The sequence below is a fragment of the Gymnoscopelus microlampas genome (assembly GCF_963454915.1).
Source record: "Gymnoscopelus microlampas genome assembly, chromosome: 6".
NCBI classification, from domain to species: domain Eukaryota; kingdom Metazoa; phylum Chordata; class Actinopteri; order Myctophiformes; family Myctophidae; genus Gymnoscopelus; species Gymnoscopelus microlampas.
The window spans coordinates 30,021,630-30,042,288 of record NC_139943.1 but is presented as its reverse complement, the minus strand read 5'-3'; the positions used below and the strand labels follow the sequence as shown (position 1 = coordinate 30,042,288).

The 20,659-nt window shown below is 42.2% G+C and overlaps 1 protein-coding gene across 1 annotated transcript in view; it reads left to right on the top strand.

The window, feature by feature from the left end:
• Positions 1 to 345: 345 nt before the first annotated feature.
• Positions 346 to 20,659, top strand: part of osbpl5 (oxysterol binding protein-like 5) — a 107,309-nt gene continuing 86,995 nt past the window's right edge. Inside the window, exon 1 of the mRNA XM_084060924.1 lies at positions 346 to 627. The gene's annotated coding sequence lies outside the window, so the exon portion shown is untranslated. The remainder of the gene's footprint in view (positions 628 to 20,659) is intronic.

The following is a 20,659-nucleotide window of genomic DNA, read 5'->3' as shown; positions in this document are numbered from 1 at the left end:
TATTATTATTATTATTGTTATATTATCAGTCCAATCATAGTGTTTTGCCAATTATTTGGGGGGCCCACTTGCAAAATCCTGAGGGCCCACCAGTGGGCCCGGCTCCACAGGTTGGGAAGCACTGCTAGACTCTCAACCACTTTTAAATGGATGGACAGTGGACACACACAGTCCCATCCAAGCAACATGTGGCCACAGGGGGCGCTGTGCACCCTGTAGAAAAGTAACCCCAGAGGGCCCAGCATGGCCACAACAGTCAGCAACATGTGGCCACAGGGGGCGCTGTGCACCCTGTAGTAGTAAACCCCAGCCCAGAGCCCAGCATGGACATAACAGTCAGCACTCAGCAGCAGCAGCATTCATTCCATTGAAGAGATGACGGAACTTCTCTGATTCCTTCCAGCCAGCAGTCTGCTCTGTCTGTGTGTCTGTCTGTTGCCCCACACACACCCTCAGTCTGTCTGTCTGTCCACTTCATTCCACTATGAACAGTGTGTAACGGACTGTGTGGGAAGGAGAAGGAGAAGACATGTCTCTACTGTTAGTGTTACTGCGCTGAACGGGGGGAAACCAAGAGGAAGAAGAAGCTCCAAACAAACTGCTGCATGCCGTGCCGTTCACCTCACAGTAAGTTTATATTACGGCATATTCATTTCATATGAAGCGACACAGAACACATTCCAGCCTGGAGAATGGATATGGCTCTCCCCACGCGGCTTCTTCTTTTCTTCTTTCTTCTTTTTTTTGTTGGTCCCTTTTTTTCTTTTCTTTCACGCGCTGGACTGGAGACGAGGCTAGCGAGGCTAAAGCTAACTACTAGGGCTGACACTTTAACCACTTACACCCCGTATGGTTGAGCGGAGGAGTCCCTCTGGGGCTCTGTGTGCTAGTGTCTTTTCTGTTTTGCGTAATTGTGGGGAAAGCTTTCGCTGAAATCAGCAGATCGACAAGCTCACAACACGTCGCGCTGCGACGCGTTGTGAGCTTGTCGATCTGCTGTTTTCAGCGAAAGCTTTCCCCACAATAAGGAACGATGCTGGGGGGTTTAAGTGGTCTTAATGTGATTTTTCTTTTTCGCCCCCCCCTGCAACACACACACACGCGCGCGCACACACACGTTAATATGAGGTGACTTGACGAAAGCTTTACGTCGGGTGGGAACTGGACGCCCACGTCTGTCGCCGTTCTGTTCTGCTAGACAGACACTTATTATGTGTTGTGTTTTATCAACGTTACAGTGGCTGCTACACAGTAATAACAACCTGTATGTAATATTAGCTAGTCAGCTAAAACGGGAGGAGGATGCCACATGCTTGCCTTTGACTGTCACTTGTTTGCATGGCAACCATTATCCATTAGCCCTGTGTGTGTGTGTGTGTGTGCGTGTGTGTGTGTGTGTGTGTGTGTGTGTGTGTGTGTGTGTGTGTGTGTGTGTGTGTGTGTGTGTGTGTGTGTGTGTGTGTGTGTGTGTGTGTGTGTGTGTGTGTGTGTGTGTGTGCGCGCGCGGGCCGGTTGAGACACAGACAAGGGCGGATCTGTGTGGAGCTGCTCTTTTATGGATGATATATTGATTCATCTTGTTGCCTGTTGGTTGGTTTATGAATGTGATGATGATTGTAACTCATGAGGAGGGAATGGATCGCCGATATACAACACACAAGTCAGAAATAAGCATGTGCGGATTAGAAGATCTAGTAGTCACAGTCAGGCTATAACCCATGCATAGTAATTATTAATAACCTCTAGCAGAGTCAAAGGCAGTGGTCATGACAGTGTAGTTGCGTTACAACACACAGTATGGTAGGTATCAAGGTGGGCACCAAGGAAGAGTGGGCACCTTGGTGTTAAATTGGCAGTTTTTTCAAAAATGTAAAAAAATGTAATATTTGGAAAATGTTTTAAAGTAAAGCATACACTCTGCAAAAATAGCAGATCTACAAGCAGCTCGTAGATCGGCTATTTTTGGCGAAGATATTTAAGGTGTGGATGGCGGGGGGAAGCAAACTTCCTACCTCAGTACTAACTCAGGTGTTGCTGTTTTACTAAGACTAGAGCAGTGGTTCTCAAAGTGTGGTCCTTGGGGGGGGGGGTTCCAGGGGGTCCCCAGCCAAATTAGTTAACATAGCATCACAATCTTTTAAACACATCATCCATTTATACGTAGGATATTGAAAAATAGCAGATCTACAAGCTCACAGCGTGCCACTTTGTGCTGTGCTGCGAGCTTGTACATCTGCTATTTATTTTGATAAAATGTTGAATGATTTTGATAATTGTTTTTAAACATACATCTTCTCTTCTGGGGGTCCCTGGCACAAAACATTTTCAGATGGGGGGGGGCCAAATACATATCAATTTGGGGGTCCTTGACACGAACAAGTTTAAGAACCCCTGGACTAGAGATTTTGACTCTCTAGTGCCTCTGACTGCATGCATAGAGACCTAGCCTGCTGCCTGAGTGACTGACTGTCTATGTGGAGGTGGCAGACAGTTCAATGTCAAATCCATGCAGTGCAGGGCCAAGCCAAGCCGGGCCACTTCTTCTGCAACGTGATAATCCCCGCTGTTGATGTTGTGGAAGCCACAGGTGTAACCTTTCCCTCCATGTGTTCATAGTCAACACGTGATGGTTGTCAACAAGCCTTTGAGGTGCACAGACCTCTCTCATCTATTGTAGAAGATGTACACAGAAAAATGCTTGCACTGCTGTTTTTTTACTGTCAATTTTGTGTATTGGTTATCTCTGAAGACAGATTCTTCTAACTTCTTCTTTCACTGAATGGGTTCCCAGATTGGTGTATTGGTGTTGATTAACTTTAACCACTTGAACCCCAGGCAGCATCCATATGTTTAATCTGGAGGGGAACATTAGCCAAAAATACAAGCTTTTTGTTTATTTTTGGTGAAGAGCTTTGGTGTAGAGACACAGTACAGAGACGACTCGGGTCGACTTTCCACGTCTAGCCCTATAAGTGGTTAATAGAAATAAGACGCAGATGTAATGATATCCTACTGTACACAGTATGTTGATTACGCCACTGATGAAATATGCAGGTTTGACTCATTCATTCCATTTGGACCAGAGATTAATCTTCTCACTTCCACAGAGATAGAAATAGAAGAGATTTAATGTAGTTTATCTTTCCGAGATGGGTACAACACTGTAGGAACACTTTAGTTAATTGTTAAGGGGGGGGGGGGGGTAAAAATAAATAATCCAGAGAGAAGGTACAGTACACACGGTAAAATCCTCTTTGTTAATTTATCCATTTGTAGGGTACAAATTGTCACTGTCTGGTGGAAACCTCATATGTCCAAAACGGTAACTTTTCAGGATTTAAATTCAAAAGCATCAAAAGTAGCATATTTGCAATCTCGAAACGCGTCGCTTCGAGCTTGCAGATCTGCTACTTTTGATGCTTTTGTGTGACGCTGTAGTATGATCAAGTAGGGCGTTGGTTTGCGGAAAAACACAGAAAGTTAGAATACGGAGATAAGAGGTTTCTGCCCCGACAGCAACGAAATGTATCGTGCCCTCGCAGAGTTAAGTTAACGCTGAGGATTTGAAAGTGTGTTGAAACCACAAATGGAAATGATTAGCTACAAGTGACATGTCAGGTGACGTTTTGGTAAATTGCAGCTTAATGAGAAAAGAGAAGCATAACAATCTCTCCCTTGTTCCCTCCTCCCTCACGTCTTTTTCCCCTCTGGTTTCTTTCAGCCCCGGTACGCTTTTCTTTGCTTGGTTGTCTATTCCACTGGTTCTCAAACTTTTTCATGTGAAGGACTCCCAGATTGATATGTATTGCTGGCTGCGAACCCCCCATCCGAAAAGGTTTTGGGCCAGTGAAGATTTATGTTTGTGCCAGTGAAGATTTATATTTCTAATTATGTTTTTCAAAAGAATTAGAAAATAGCAGATATACAAGCTTGAAGTGACGCGCTGTGAGCTTGTAGATCTGTTATTTTGGAATAGCCAGCATATAAATGGATAAACTAAACTGGTTAAAATGATTGTGATGCTATGTTAACTACTTTTGCTGGGGACCCAGCTCGCCCCAAAACACAGTCGCCCCCATTTCTCTCGCACACCGCTCGCCCCCAGCGGTTCTTGTGTTCTTGTATTCGTTTTACTGAGGATAAGGTTAGGTTTAGGCATAGTTTTACTGAGGTTAAGCATAGGAATAAGGTTAGGCATAGTTTTACTGAAGTTACGATTAGGAATACCTGGTGGCGACCGTTATCAGGTCGCCAGATTTGACCTGGGGCGAGCGTGCTTTGGGGGGAGAGCATTCTTGTATTCCCCAAGGACCCCACTTTGAGAACCACAAGTCTATTCCTTTTCCAACACACCTTTTGTCTAAGTTTGAAGTGCTGAAGTAGCTGCTCTGCCCTATGCAGAACATTCAGACAGGGCTGCAGTTCTCTGCTCACACACAAAAATCAACACAATATCGATCGGGTCGGAACACAAAATATTACCAGACTGCAGATTTTTGTGTTGTAGCGTTTATATCTCCTGCTGCCGGTAGAGATGCTACTATAACTGTAGTACAACAAGGCATTACACCTCTGATGCCCAAAGCCGATAAAACAGATGACTGGGGGACATTGTAAATAGGCCAAATCGATCCGTCAGAGAGCAGACATATATAATTTAGTGTATCCCCCATTCTATTATGTAGACTGTTGACTCCTTAGTGCTTTTTGCAGGTTTTTATTATAGCTTGTCTTTTCCTGCTTATGAAACGGATTTTTATCTTCTTAAACCAAGCGACCCGCTGTTAATACTTTCACTAGAGTTCGGTGTGAGTTGACTCAATTTGGGTCATGGAGGCTTATTGGTATTGATTAGAGGCTTGTGGTGGATCTGATCTCATTCTCTCAGCCCTCTGTCCCGCTGTGATAGAATCTGCCCTGTGCTGATCCCAGTGTTGCACAGTATAACAAAGTACATTGACTTGAGTACTGTACTTTAAGTACATTATCTGTACTTTACTTGAGTGTTTGTATTTTACTGTACATATCAAAGACGAATGTTGAACTTTGTTTTTGACTCCACTACATTTATAGGAATGGAAAAAGAGCAAGTTACGTTATGAATTAATAACCACTTAAGCCCTATTTCAAATAAAGTGAAAACGCTACTCTACGAGCTCACTACGCGTTGCATGTCGACATGTTATGAGCTTGTATATAGTCTCTGTCGGGTGGAAACCTCATATATCCAAAACTGTTACTTCAAATTCAAATTCAAAAACGGTAAAAGTAGCAGATTTGCAAGCTCAAAACACGTCTCTTCGCGCCGCGTTTCGAGCTTGTGGATCTGCTACTTTTAATGCTTTTGTGTGACGCTGTAGTTGGATCAAGTACGGCGTTAATTTACCAAAACACAAAGACAAAATATGGAGATAAGAGGTTCCTGTCCGACAGCTATGATATAACCTGTAGTTGAGTAATATTGGAGCAGGTGCACTATACTTTTGACTCAAGTACCGGGGTTGAGTACTTTGTCCAGCAGTGACTAATCCGGCAGGGCATTTTAATGGTGTTGGCCCTTAAACCTATCAACTAAAGCTGTAGGGGAGAGAGGAGGGGAGGGGAGGGGAGGGTAGGGGGGGGGGGGAGTGATGGACACCAGAGCTTTACTGAGAGAAGGAAACAGTGTGTGAGTGTTTGGGAGAGTATTTGAAGGGCCGTCTGATAACTTATAAGGCTTGATTGTTTGACACTTTTTGATTAATTGATTGAATATTTTATTGACAGTTTTAATTCAGTATAGCGTGTAACTTTGCCCTGTGTTTACATAACAAAACAATATAGATTTTTTAAAACCCATTATTTCCCTCTATACCAGCAGCCATCAGCCACTGGATAGTAGTGTGGTGCATGTTAACCTGCAGAAACACACTGCATGCCCTCTCGCTGTATTTTGGTGTTTTCACCATTTGTTTTGGTAGCCCAAAAACTCCTTTTAAGTTTTCACAAAACTTCTTCCTACTCCTTTTTCGAACATGGAAGGATGATGTTAAAATAACTTTTATTTCCTTTGTGTTCAAAATAAATAAATAAATGAAATGCCTGTCTACCAAAACAAACACCAGAATACATTGTGTTTTTTAGGTATTGTTTTTTTTTTTTATGTTCTGTTCAACAGAACAAGGTCAAAGAGTTTCATAAAAGGAAAGAGAGGCTAAAAATGTGTTATCATGTGTTAAACATAATTTGCTTAGTCTTCTTCTAGTGCAGTCTGTACTTACAGTACTTACTTGGTGAACTTTCTAGGGCACAGCGTGACAGTTTGACCAGTGCTGCTTTTACGTAGGAAGCACCTGCAAGATGTCTCAACCTCCCTGCTGTGGTGTGAGGAAGCATTAGAATGCACTCTGTACACAATTACTGGTACTGTACATACTGGTACTGTACATACTGTTACTGTACAGCATTGGTTCTCAAAGTGTGGTCCCGGGACACCGGGTCCTTGAGGGAGTTCCAGGGTCCCCAGCTAAATGATAATGGGAACCAAATTGACCCTTATGGGGGTCAATTTGTCCTCATGGGCCAAATTGACCCGTATGGGACCCCAACGGGTCCATCTGGTTCCATTTTACACTCTCAGAGTTACGTTAACATTGATTTTACAATATAAATTGAGGTCCCAGAGATAGAAATGCCATGAAATGGGGGTCCGTAGGCCAATACATGTCAAACTGGGGGTACTTGAAATTAAAATGGTTGAAAATCACAGCTAGAGCCGTAAACATCTTCTCGTATGGGGGTCCCTGGCATATCTTTTCAGATGGGGCTCCACGGGCCAGTAAGTGTCAATTTGGGGGTCCTTTACATGAAAAAGTTTGAGAACCACTGCTGTACTACAGACAGGGCTAGGAACTAGAATAGCGTTGCTGTCGCGCAGAAACCTCTTATCTCCAATATTTGAACTTTTTGTGTTTTTTCGTAAATTGCTACTTTATGCAAAAGTAGCAGATCGGCAGGCTCGAGACGCAGCTCGAACCACTTAAACCCCAGCATCCATCCGTATTGTGGGGAAAGCTTTCACAGAAAATGGCCGATCAAGCTAGGCATTACTGATAATTATTTATCAAAAATGTCATTTCGCAAATATTTAGTGAAATCGCTATAGTAACAGTCATTCCTGCAGTATGGTGACAATATGGATATTGAAGCACTAGTTTGCTCAATACTGTTCTAGTTCCCTCCAGCAGCATCATGTGGGGGAATCTAGGGTAATTCTCTGTATTGGAGCTCTTCTCTTTCTGCCTCCAGAGAGGTTGCATTTTTAGCAGCCTTCTGTCGTGCCAATGTTCCTTTCCCTTTCTGTCGCAGGGTTGTTTTTATCCCTTTCCCCAGTTTTTTCCCAGGTTATTTAAGGCTGGCCTTTTTTGTCTAAAAGCAGCTTTCCTCTCAAACACGTCACGGACCATCTTTCTCCCTCAGAGAGTGAGAGAGAGAGAGAGAGAGAGAGAGAGAGAAAACTGTTTGCTGTGAATAAGATAGATAAAAGCACACATTAACGGCAAGATCACAATCTTGAAAACCGCTGAAGACTTGTGATCTAAAGCTGCCTTCGGACATGCCTAGCAGACTGATAGAGGTTTGTTTCTGGCATCCTGTAGATCAGTTGGTTCTCAGACCTTTTTCGTGTCAAGGTCCGCACGGCCAATATTTTGTGCCAACAGGGATCCCCAACGCAAGATTTGTGCCGTTGAAGAAGTATTTAAAAAATGTGTTGTTTGTGTTCATTTATCACCTAAAACCAGATATAGTCCTAATGGAATAGTTCAGATGAAATATGTGCCAGTCTGATATTTGAAAGGTCAGACCTAAGAGACATGAATGGCTGGCCCACAGCACTGTAATCCTGCTGTGTGTCAGCACAGCACAGCATGGAGCTAAGCATGAAAGCATTTTGTTGCTGTCGGCTGGAAACCTTGTATGTCCCAAAACCGTTCCTGTCTTATTATTTAACCCATTGAGACCTGAAGCCGATTCTACACGTCTCCTAAATCTCAACAGTATTCTGAAAAACCTATGTTTCTATATCAGTGGTGCTCAATCTTTTTCATGTCAAGGACCCCCAAAATGATATGTTTTTGGCCGCGGACCCCCATCAAAATATGTTGTTCCAGGGACCCCCCAGAAGCAAAGATTTGATTAGTTAAAAATGTTCGCTTTAAAAATATATGTATTCAGAAGATTTGCTCACATTTTCACGATTTTTCAAAAATAGCAGATCTACAAGCTCGTAGCGCGGCACTCGGTGCCGCGCTATGAGCTTGTAGATCTGCTATTTTTGAATAGCCCAAAGTGTAAAATAATGCTTTTTAGCTCAAATCAAAAAATGACACAGTTCCAGGTCTTAATGGGTTAAATGTTTTCTATTTGTTTAGAATAGTGAAAATAGCCGATCTACAAGCTCACAACGAGCCGCGATGCGACACATTGCGAGCGTGTAGATCTGCTATCGCTACGTTTGTGCGACGCAACATTCATTCAAAAGTTTAAATATGGAGATATGAGGTTGCTGCCCCGACAGCAACGAGTTCTTTATGGCTGACAATCAAGCCTAAGAAGATATGCAAAGGAGGTGACAGACAGTTAGATGCTGTGATGACGTGATCTGTCTGTATTAACCATGTCAGTGCCGCTGGGTCTCTAACACATTTAGCTGCTTGCTTACAAAGGGGCCATTATATACGGCAGTGGTTCTCAACGATGGCTTTGGGGACCCCCCAGGGGTTCTTGACGGGGGTTCCAGGGGGTCCTCAGCTAAATGTGTTAATAATATAGCATCAAGAAAGTCACAAGTCACGAGCTTATAGATCAGCTATTTTTCGGTGTATGACACTGGCACACAACTAAGTATAAATCATGTTTAAGTCCAGTTCCAACCCCTAAACCTAACCTAACCTCTAATTGTCTAATCCTGACCCTAACAGCAACCTGAATCTTTTCCTTATCCTAAACTATCCTAAAAATCTTTTTGTTTAACCATAAGGGTGCAGTCACTCCAAACTTAGATTCTGCCAATGCGGAGGATTCTGCCGATGCTTTTCAATGGGAAAGGAGCGGGTTTTCTTTTTGCAGAAATCATCAAATGGCAACAAATCGCTCCGTTCCCATTGACAAGCATTGGCAGAATCTGCCGCATAGGCAGAATCAAAGTTCAGTTTGACTGCACCTTAAAACAACCATTTCTCTTGTGAGGAGGACCAGGAAAATGGTCCTCACAACGTCTATTTCTCAAATTCTACTATACTAGGACATTTGGTCCTCACAAGTTTAGTTATACAAAACACACACAGACACACAAACAAACACAGACACACAGAGAGAGACACACACACACACACACACACACACACACACACACACACACACACACACACACACACACACACACACACACACACACACACACACACACACACACACACACACAGTCAAGTGACCTATGACCGCTCATGTTTGTTCCGGAGCTGCATGCATGGGCCTGGCTTTGCCAAAAGTGTGTATTTATAGACACAGGTTGCTGCTTGTCTCTCCTCAGACGCAGACACAGCGGGTCAGAGAGAGAGAGAGAGAGAGACAGACAGACAGACAGACAGACAGACAGAGAGAGAGAGTTCTCACGGTGGTGGTGCTTTTTGCAATTTGATAACCACCTCTCTCACTCACTCACTCAGTTCAGATTAGTGTCCTAGAACTGCTGATATATCCTTACTATACCAACTCTATGCCAACTCCACTACAGCCACAGTCATTCAAGTAGGAGATCGTTGTTGTCGCTGCAGGAACCTCTTATCTCCATATTGTACGTTTTTGTGTTTTTTTCATAAATTAACGCCCTACTACGTGATTATACTACGGCGTCGCGCAAACACATCAAAAGTAGCAGATCCACAGGCGCAGTGTTTCAAGCTTGTGGATCTTCTACTTTTGCTGTTTTTTTTAAAATTTGAATACGTTTTGAACACAAGGTTTCCCCCCTCGACAGAGACAAGATGTCCCATGCATGGTGGTCCGGTTCCACGGTGGTCTTCCCAAGAGATGTTACATTTCCTGTTGCGCTGAAGCTAGGCCTGGCACAAAGATGACATAATATTTCCTGATCGCAATTATTATTTGAGATAATCACAATATTTTTTTGCATAATCGTCGTTTCAATGTTGAAAAATGTAAAAACATTTTCCAAAAATAAGTGGAAATAGCGACATTTATTTGTATACTTCAACAACAAGCCTATTCAATGTACTTGACACAAAACAAAGAAAATGTATTACATTTGTATATTTTAATTAGTTTTTTTTAATCTCCATATTCTAACGCGGCGCAAAGCGACACGTTTTGAGCTTGTACAGCTACTTTTGCTGGACAGTTTTGGACATATGAGGTTTCCACCCGACAGAGGCGATATTTGAATCCTTTCATGAGACCACCACATTTGCACTACAATTCATTGCTGGGTTTTAACCACATGACCGACTTACTTACTTACTTACTTAACCACATTATCCCTAGCGTCCCTATTCTGGGCATGTCATAATAGGCAAACATTCCGTGAAAATAGCAGATCTACAAGCTCGCTAAACACATCACGTTGTGTGCTTGCAGATCCGCTATTATAGATTTGGTGTGAAAGTCGGGGGCCAAGAGACCAGCCAAGAGATCTGCGGGACCCCGATCAATGAAATATTTAATGTGTAGTTGTGAGGAAGTGGTTAAATTGCAAGGCTCGTACCTTGCTTAGTAATTACGCTGTAAACGTCTGTTTAATCAAGGCTGTAAGTGGTTGGTTAGTTCCCAAGCTCATCTGTTGTCATCGGTTTCCTAGGAGCTGTTTTCTGAGCACTGGGGACCTCGCCTCGCACAGATGACTGCTCAACTCAACTTTATGATAAAATAGTGGTGGAAAAAGTCAGTCTTTTTGAAAAAAAATAATAATCATGTTTTCAAGATTTTTCAAGAAAAATAGCAGATATACAAGCTCATAGCGCGGCACTCGGTGCGAAAAAAAAAAACATTTTTACCGCGATCGGCCATTTTGTTGCTATCGCCCGTTGAATAAGGCTCGTTTTCACTAAAAAAAGAAGAAATCCGAGCTAGATGTGTTTTTCTACAAATCACAGCATAGGAGTTCCTAAGTTGTGTTTTTGTCCATATTTCGTGCAGCCCCAGAATTAAAAAAATATCGAAATTAACGGTAATTCAAATTTGACCTAACATTTTGTAATGGTCAATTTACTTTTCGGGCAAGTGGGCATGACCTTTGGGCAAGTAGAACGTGACCTGTACTTGCTCAACGGGCAAGTGCCCCCGAGACCTTTAGTGTCAAGTTAACCCCTGCAGGTTTACCGGTGTAAAAAAAGAAAGTGGCTGAAATGTTTGTCTTGAAAGCCCCAACATTGCAGTTTCAAGAAAGATGGAAAAGCGATAGAGAGAGAAAGAAATAGAATAACAGGTCAGATTGATATCAATATGGACAGTGTGAAATGAAATATAGCAGGAACTGTAACACACACCAAAGGCTGTGGTGTGAGGTGATGATGATGACCACCTGGGGACAAAGGACAAAGGTGTTGCACACTCTGGATCCATATGTTGTTCTGCAGTGATATATATATATATATATATATATATATATATATTATATATATATATATCCTCTGAATCAATCAGTGTGAAATATAGACATAAGGTGCATAGTATATACTGTATAAGGTGTGTGGTTAGAAATAGCAGTGTTGTGAGGCAGTTAAATAGCAGATGTTCAGGTATGTACGTTAAGGTGCATAGTTGCAGTTCAAAAGCAGCAGAATAAAATAACAGCCGTGTGTACGTATTAATCGTCTCTGTCGGGTAGAAACCTCATACTGTATATCCAAAACTGTTACTTTTCAGTATTCAAATTACAAAACAGGCAAAAGCAGCAGATCCACAAGCTCGAAACGTGTCGCTTTGCATCGCGTTTTGAGCTTGTGGATCTGCTACTTTTGATACTTTTGTGTGACGCTGTAGTATGATCAAGTAGGGAAAAGACACAAAAAGTTAGAATATGGAGATAAGAGGTTTCTGCCCAACAGCGTCTATAAGGGACAGTGTGCCAGTGCGGCAGGCAGCAGCGGGCGAGGCACACCTGCAGTCATACTGTATATTGTATAGACTAGGGATGCCACCGATTATTCGAATTTTTGAATATTCGTTACAGTCTCCATAATCGAAAATGATTTTTAAAATTCGATTTTAATAATATATATATTTTTTTAATTATTAAAAAAAAAAAAAAAAAAAAATACTTTTTACTTTTTTTTTTTTTTACTTTTTACTTTTGTATGCCTTAGTTTCAATCAAAATATATGCTAATACTAATAATAGTAATATTATAGTCTTAATAATTGTAAATGGCCACAGTTTCAGAGCGTTTCACTGTTTCAGCCCAGCCCAAACATGAACTCTGCAGCCGCACTGAGGCCCCTGCTGGAAAGCATCCCAGCCCAAACATTAACGTAACTAATAATTGGGCCGCGCAACCCGGAAATGACCATGATAATGCTAAAACAGGAGCGAAAAAAAAAAATTGAAAAAAAAAAAACATTTTTTTTTTGAAAAATATTTTTCAAAAAACGGCGCCGTCGAATAATCGAAAAATATTCGCCAGGGCTGTCCGAATTTCGAATTGGCTGAAGGTCAGATTGTGGCATCCCTAGTATAGACACAGAATAATAATAATCCTGTGTGTTGGCCTGTGTTGCCAGGCCAGCCTGACAACAGTTTGGTTTCCCCTAAAACAGTGGTTTTCAACCCTTTCCATATCGAGGTCCATTATTTATTCGGCATTTGAGCCATGGACCACCATTTGATTAGATTTAGCCTCTCAGACCCAAAACGTAGAATATTTTGTTATCGTTGGATAACATTTTGTCCTCAATTCCATGCTGTATTGATGTGGTACCATAGGAGAGATAACAGGCAAACGTTGATCAAAATAACAATTCTTTAATTAACTAATGCAGACATTTAACACTAATTTAACTCTTGAGAGTGTAAAATAATAATTTTACGCTCTCAAGAGTTAAAGATCTATAAGGGTCCATTTGGTTACCAACTCTCCATCATTTAGCTTGGGACCACCTGGAACCCCCTCAAGGACCACTGGCGGTCCCCGGACCACTGGTTGAGAGCCCTGAAAGATAAACCATCAGCTCTGTGGACTGGAGTGGTGGACACCCCATGTCATGCTGATAATCTGCAGCTTTAAGGGCTTACCTGCAGTTTGTGCGTCATGTATACAGGGGAAATGCGGCTGTGTCATCACTGACACATATGGTCCGGTTGCACCAACAAGGATTACCGTAAATAAAGCATAGTTTAGGGGAAAATCAAGGATTTGTTTATCAAGGATTTATTTTGATATGCACCACTTAATTTAAAAACGAATTGGCGCTACCATTTTTACATTTAAACCACCAGTTAGGCAAGCCTAACTGAGATTTAAATCTTGAGTTTAAGGGCAACAGGGTTCAAATTAATCCAGGTTTTCTGTGAAAACTAAAACCAAGATTAAAAGGATGGTTTAAAACTAAACCTGATTAGTGAAAACTAGGTGTGTTTTGTGCAACTGGATTAATAAATCTTTTGGTTCTTGATATATTTTCGGTACATTTTCCAGCCCTACTGACACACTGACTCTCAAGACTTTTGGAGCAGGACAAATATGAAAGAGGAGTTTCTGTGATGCGTGCTGGTTTATACGTCACTGGTTTTAACTAGGGATGGAAATTATCATTGATTTAAATCATAAATCGATAGTCGAGTAGTTGATGAACACGTCCTTACGCCCGGACTACACCAGGCTTTTCAAAACGAGTGTATGCGTGGAATTACTGTGCGCGTACAGCGCGTTTGGAAAAATCCAATTGAAATCAATGATACCGGCTTCACCAGGCGCACGGATACGCAAGCTTTAAAATAAGACTGGATCTATATGTGTGTGTGTGCGTATATGCGCGTGTGTGCGCACATTCTCTGGTGTGTGCCGGCCGTCAGTCTGGGCTGTTTGGAAAGGCTGACACACTGTATGTGTGTGGATGAGGCCTGGATCGACTCCAACTGTAAGCCATGTTGTCATGACGATTGGCCCTTGGAGGTCCCTGGTTGACTACTGATCGTCATCACATCATTCATATCAGCTGTTTGAGCTCGTTCATTTGGCTTCCTTGCTCCTCCTCCATACTCCAGGGTTAGCACCATGGACCCGTGTGTGTGTGTGTGTGTGTGTGTGTGTGTGTGTGTGTGTGTGTGTGTGTGTGTGTGTGTGTGTGTGTGTGTGTGTGTGTGTGTGTGTGTGTGTGTGTGTGTGTGTGTGTGTGTGTGTGTGTGTGTGTGTGTGTGTGTGTGTGTGTGTGTGTGTGTGTGCGCGCATGTGATATTGTTGTTGGGAGGCAGCAGGCTCAAGGGAAAGTGCCAATGTGTCAAATTACCCCCGAGGGGATCTTGTGATGATACCCGAGAGGAGCCCCCCCCCCCCTTCTTAGCCAAACCGCTCACGGAAAGACCTTAAGTTTCAGTGCATGGACACAGTTTCCATAGCAGTGGTTCTCAAAGTGGGGTCCTTGAGGAGGATTCCAGGGGGTCCTTAGAAAAAGTAGTTAATGTAGCATCAAAGTTTAACCACTTTTAACCCGATTTTTTAAAACGTTTTAACAAAACAAATCTTGTATGGGGGGGTCCCTGGCACAAAATAATTTCAGACGGGGGTCCATGGCGCGGCCAAATACATTTCGGGGGTCCTTGACATGAAAAGGTTTGAGAACCACAGTCCTAACATGGCATAGATGAAGTCTACACATTATTATTACCACATCTCAGTGGCATGGAAGTAGCTCACCAAGGAGCAGAGCTGCTCACATTTTGCCCCTTTGTGCATTTGAATGAAGTTCTTTCCTTTTGTTTGGAGGGAAGACTCTTAACTGGAGAGATATGAAACCTGAGAGATCAGAAAGATGGACCTCTTAAGTTCCTCCCGCGTGTGCGTGTGAAAGGCTTACATTGAGCACTGTAAAGACAAGAGTGAGCGACCGCCATACAGGAGAACATTGCCCTACTTCTTCTTGTAATGCATAGGAAGGAACTGCGAAGTGCAAAGGCCTTATAGCACACAGCTATTGTCATTTAATCACAACAGCGTACATAATTCAAAAAGGACAACCTAAAGTAGCACACAGTTGAGCCACGTGACTTCTGCTATATTTTAATGTGAATTTACATCATTACATCGTAGGTTCATAGGTTTGGAATTTGCAGTGTGCCGAAGAAAGAGAAAAGAAGAGAAAAATAAAGGACAAGACAAAGAAGACTAGACTAGGACACAAGAACTCAGTCACACTGTCAGTCAGTCACAACAGGTCACAACAGGAAGGAGTAAAGGCTAAACATATACAGGTTATATAGATAATGCAGGGAAGGGAAATAAATGCCTTGAGTTGAGATAAGCTTTCAAATTCAGCCGATCTAAATCACCCCTCCATGAGGAATAGTTCAGAAGTTATGCATGATAAGGTATTAATCAGTTTCACCTCATCTGCATTACCCTTTGATCACCAATGTGTCAGACATTAAGTAATAGATCTATTATATAAAGTTTGTGTTATGATTTGATGACAGTGTATTGAGTCATTGTGGACAGAGAGACAGACAGCCTCATTACATTAGTTTTGCAATCAGGACACAGCTCAACTAAAAAAAACAACCTGCCTGGCCTGCTATTCAGTTATGAAGATGGATTGCCATTCACATACAAGTTTTCCTTTTTTGGTGCGCTGTTAGACTCAAACTGTTTATTTGGAGCAGGCGGTATCTCCTCTCGATCTCAGCAACCCGCGTTCCGGGAGTTCTGAATCAGGGAGTGGATCTTCGGTCTACGGGAAGTGAAGTGATTTCAATGGAGATTTGATATGCACAGCGCATCAAAATAGTAGACAATTGATGGATTATGGAACACTGAAATACTAAGACATTACCTGTATGTTGATGAGAACATGAGATCTGGCCCACCAGCGATTTCCTTCACTTGTGTGCTGTATGAGCAACTTATGACTGATATATTTTGTAACAAATCTTACTTGTGCTGAGCTGTCAATGCTAATGAACAGAAAGGGCATCTCTCTGCACCTCAGCAACATCAGACAGGCCACAGTGCATCTCAGAAGCAGGATATGTACGTATGTACGTATATGTAGCAATAAAAAGGAAGAGTACCGGAGAAAATGGGCGGTTGAAGCCTATTTTATTTTACTGCAGGTGCAGACTAACGTTTCTACATTTCATCTTCATCAGTCCTCTGATGAAGATGTGACACTGAAATGGGAAATAAAGCTGGCCGTGTGCTCCAGGCCCCTAATATTTCTACAGATATTTTCTGGCAAAAACGTTGCCTGTGCTATGCGCCACTAAGGCTGATATTTTGTTGCCAAACAAAAGTCAGCTGCCAAAAAAGTCAGCGCCCAAAATGTCTGGTGACCATCTAAACTTAAACGCCAAATGAATAACTTACCCAAATGTGGCACTTGGCTGGTGTTAATTGTGGACCCTGCTGATCAGCCCTGATGCAAATCCTAACTGGTCAGTATGGTAGGGCTGCTGCAACTATTGATTATATTCTTTCTCAGTGAATATTCCCTCAATTAATAAAAATCACACCCAGTGTGAAGTGGGCGGTGTGTGGTCATCACAACATGACTCACTTTAAAAAAAGTATAAATGACTTTTTTTAAAGTCCATACTGCTATTCATAGGGCTGCACGTGTGTCATGTGTTTCGCTAGCCAATCACAGTCCTGAATTTGCAAAGTCAGCCAATCACATTACAGTTAGTGGTGATGACACTAGCTGTAATGTGATTGGCTGATATGAAAAAAGTATCGATTTGCATTAACAATGGAAGGGTTAGGGGGTACACACATTTTTTGGTCGGTGTCCAAAACTCACTTATAGGGGGCGGCTACACCGCCCCAAAAAGTGAAAATATGGAGATATTCGATTAGTTCGGTGTTACAACTCTAACTGTATGGCCCTGGCTGGCTGAAACTGTCGCACAGGAACACAAAACCCATGGCTTTGCAGGGATTGCTCCCTGAGCTGAGCAATGCATGTAAGTAAAAATAACAATTACATCACAACACAGTGTGGGCTGGCCAGCGGCTTCCTAACAGAGAGCCAAGAGTGATTCATAGGAAGGAGTTTAAATCTGAGGGTCCAGGCCTGATTCTTTACAGCTGATTTATATTCCTGCCTCAGGCTCAATGTAGGGAAGTGTCAGGAAGGACATAAATAATACCTATAGACATGAACTTCTTGCTCTATATGGGTGGATATACTGTAATAGCTGCAAGCAACTTCATAAGACCACACCTACACAGCAACAATCGGCTGTTCAGAGTTGTTAACTCTGAAACTGAACATTCAGAATTAAATTAAATTTCAGAATCAATTTCCTCAGGCAGGAATCTCCCTGAGGAAATAGGAACTCTTTCTGCCTGAAAGAGTTTTGTACTCGAAACGCGTTGCGGAGTAGCCTGTAAGATTTGAAGCCAATTTTGTGTTCAAAAGTTGAACAAAATAGCCGTTTGAAGGCATTCATTAAAACTATTCTTTCATATTGAGCAGTTGTCTCCCTCCTCAAATGTTTTTTTGTTTTTTGCAGGGTTAAATTAACCCCATCAACCCTGGTATTCCTAGGTCATTATAGGTGAAAACCTTCACATTTTGACGTGCTACATTGATTTTAATCGGAAATCAATGGGGCTCAGATCGGGCTTAAACCTTTGTCCAAATTTGAAGTCATACATAGATATGTACATGATATACCAGTGGTTTTCAACCTTTTCAGGTCGCAACCCCGAAAATAATCTTATTTGAACTGGGAACCCCCCACCCTGACAAGCACTTGGAATTGTAGGAGTTGATGTGATATATTATTTGACAATTTGGCCAATGTTTGACCAGTTTTTATAGTGTAGTTTGTTGATTGCTTTTGATGCAGTAATGCAATTTTCTTTCATTTCATTTAATTGTTTTGGTATAAAAAAAGGTCTTAAAAGACGTCTCAGGCTGGCCACATGAAGTCTGAGACCCACATTGGAGCTACGCAGATCCCATGTGGATCCTGAGAGCCACATGATTAAAAAAATAAATGTGTCTGCAACTTAGATGGATAGATAGCTTTATTGTCATTCAACAATACATAAAATGCATAATTGAACAAAATTCCGTTCCACTGGCTTACTATAATCTAAAATCTAAAACTGCTCCTATAGTTAAATGAATACTAAAATACTACAATACTAAATTCACCACTAATAAAATCACAGTCAGTTCATAATGATACTATTTCACAGCAAAGAGTCCTCAGCAGCATACAGGAGAAAGGATAGAGGATTTTTTGCACTTATAGGGGATTATTGCACTTTTTTTCTGAACTCTGACGGCTTGGGTAAAGAAACTCTTGCGAAATCTGGTTGTTCTGCACCGGATGCTGCAGAACCTTTTTGCCAGAGGGCAGCAGAGTGAACAGTCCATGATGTGGGTGGGTATAGGGTCTGTCCTGATGTTTGTCCTTGATGGGAAGGCAGTGAAGTACCGATGATCTTCTCCGCCATGCAAGTTAATGCATGTGGTTTAGGAGTCTTAATTGCTTGACACAGACACATACAGTACATATACACAAACTCCTGTTGGTCACCAGCGTAAACTCAGCTGCTGTAGAAGACAGCTTGTTTTGCCTTTCAGTTAGTCAGCATTTTACCTTACATTTATTAGGATTAATTTGCCATGAATTAGGGCTGCAATATCTTTCTTCCCATTATTCTATCGATTACTTTTTCGATTAATCTAAAAATCGTAAAGTGCCGTTGTTCTTCCTTGGCCTACGGGAAGTGTACATGCAAGGTTCCACACTGACCAGGTTTTTTGTCCTTCAACTACCTCCCTTCTTTCTATATGATTTTTACTTAGCTTTTATCTGTCTCTTGCTGCCTTGATTCCCATCACAATCACAGTCCAGTTTACTATCATATAATCCCCCCCCTCCCCCAATCCGCCCCAGAACCCCTTCAGACTTTCTTAATGGGCCATTGGGGACTCTTCAGGGGAAGAAGTAGAAGTGTATGTGTGTGTGTGTGTGTGTGTGTGTGCGTGTGCGTGCGTGTGTGCGTGCGTGCTTGACGTGTGGGGGGTGGACAGAAAAGCCACCCCTTGAAAATGAAGTGTCTCTAATCAGACCAAGCCTCCTCCATTTCCCCAATTTTCATCTGCGCCCTCTCAGCTCCCACATGACTTTGATGTAATCGCTTAGTTGGAAGAGACCGAGGCTGGCCATACGGTGCGCAAAAAGAGTAAGACCTTCAAATCAAAGTCAAATATGAGGGGAGTCAAGCGTCTGTTTCGCTGAGCAAACCTTTCTCGGTGTGCGAAGGCGGAGTGAGTCCTTCGTCCAGCTCCCCTGAGCTAATGGGCCCTAAACCAAGTAGATAAGTTAGGTTGATATTTACACGGCAAAGTCGATGCCTGTGGGTTTGCACTTTGCAGACGTTGTTTGTCTAACTAGGCCTGGCTGCTGCTAGGGCAGAACAGACTGCTGTCTTCATTATGTTCCCTTCTCTGCATCCCCAGGATAACAGAACAGTCAGGAGACCGGTATAGGCACAGACGATGGGAGCAGCCGGCCGCTGCTGCTCCTAACGGCAATAGATTGAAGCTCTAAGGAATGGATGGTGCCTGCCTGGTCTGAGGGCAATTAACATTAAGTGCATTTCAATGCCTTACAGACCAATTACTGTTCATCACACATGTTGTCCCCTGGAATAAACACACTGTCTGTGCTGTTAGGTGTTATTTGTACTGCCTGGAACGTAGAGAGAAATTCATAATAATTATAAATGTAAAAAAAAGAATCAGATACACAAAAAATACAAGATCAACAAGCTCAGACGCATTGTGAGCTTGTAGATCGGCTATTTTTGCTATTCAACGGAAGATGAAGTATATAGGGCTTAGTGGCTACTGGCTAATGTCAATGATGTTGATATCAGACGAAAAACTGCTCTTAGACAACCCGTTCAGGTGGCAGAGGTTCATGTGAAATGCACTGACACATTTCTTGTATCTCCGTGCCTGTACAAGAAACGAGCAGTTGTGCCAAAACAGACACACACACACACACACACACACACACACACACACACACACACACACACACACACACACACACACACACACACACACACACACACACACACACATGAATGATGTGTAAATTGTGCAGTTATCCGCAGTTAAAAGCAAAATGGGGCTGTCAAATGATGGTTTGATGTTCAAACACTAATAGAATTGTAAAAACATAATTTGAAAATGAAAGACAAGAATGAAACTTGTCTTTACTAGACAGAGACAGCACTTTAATTTCATGAAAGTTTCAGATATAAAATCTAATCAAATGCAGCACAGGCCTCTTCTTCCAGCTGAAAAGAACCGATAATTCTACAACCGCATGGCCCTGCACTTGGAAGTTAGCTCGGCCGTGGAGAGAGTGATTTCCCCGACTGATCTAAAAAGTCCCATTTGGAAATACTTGTTTAACGTGT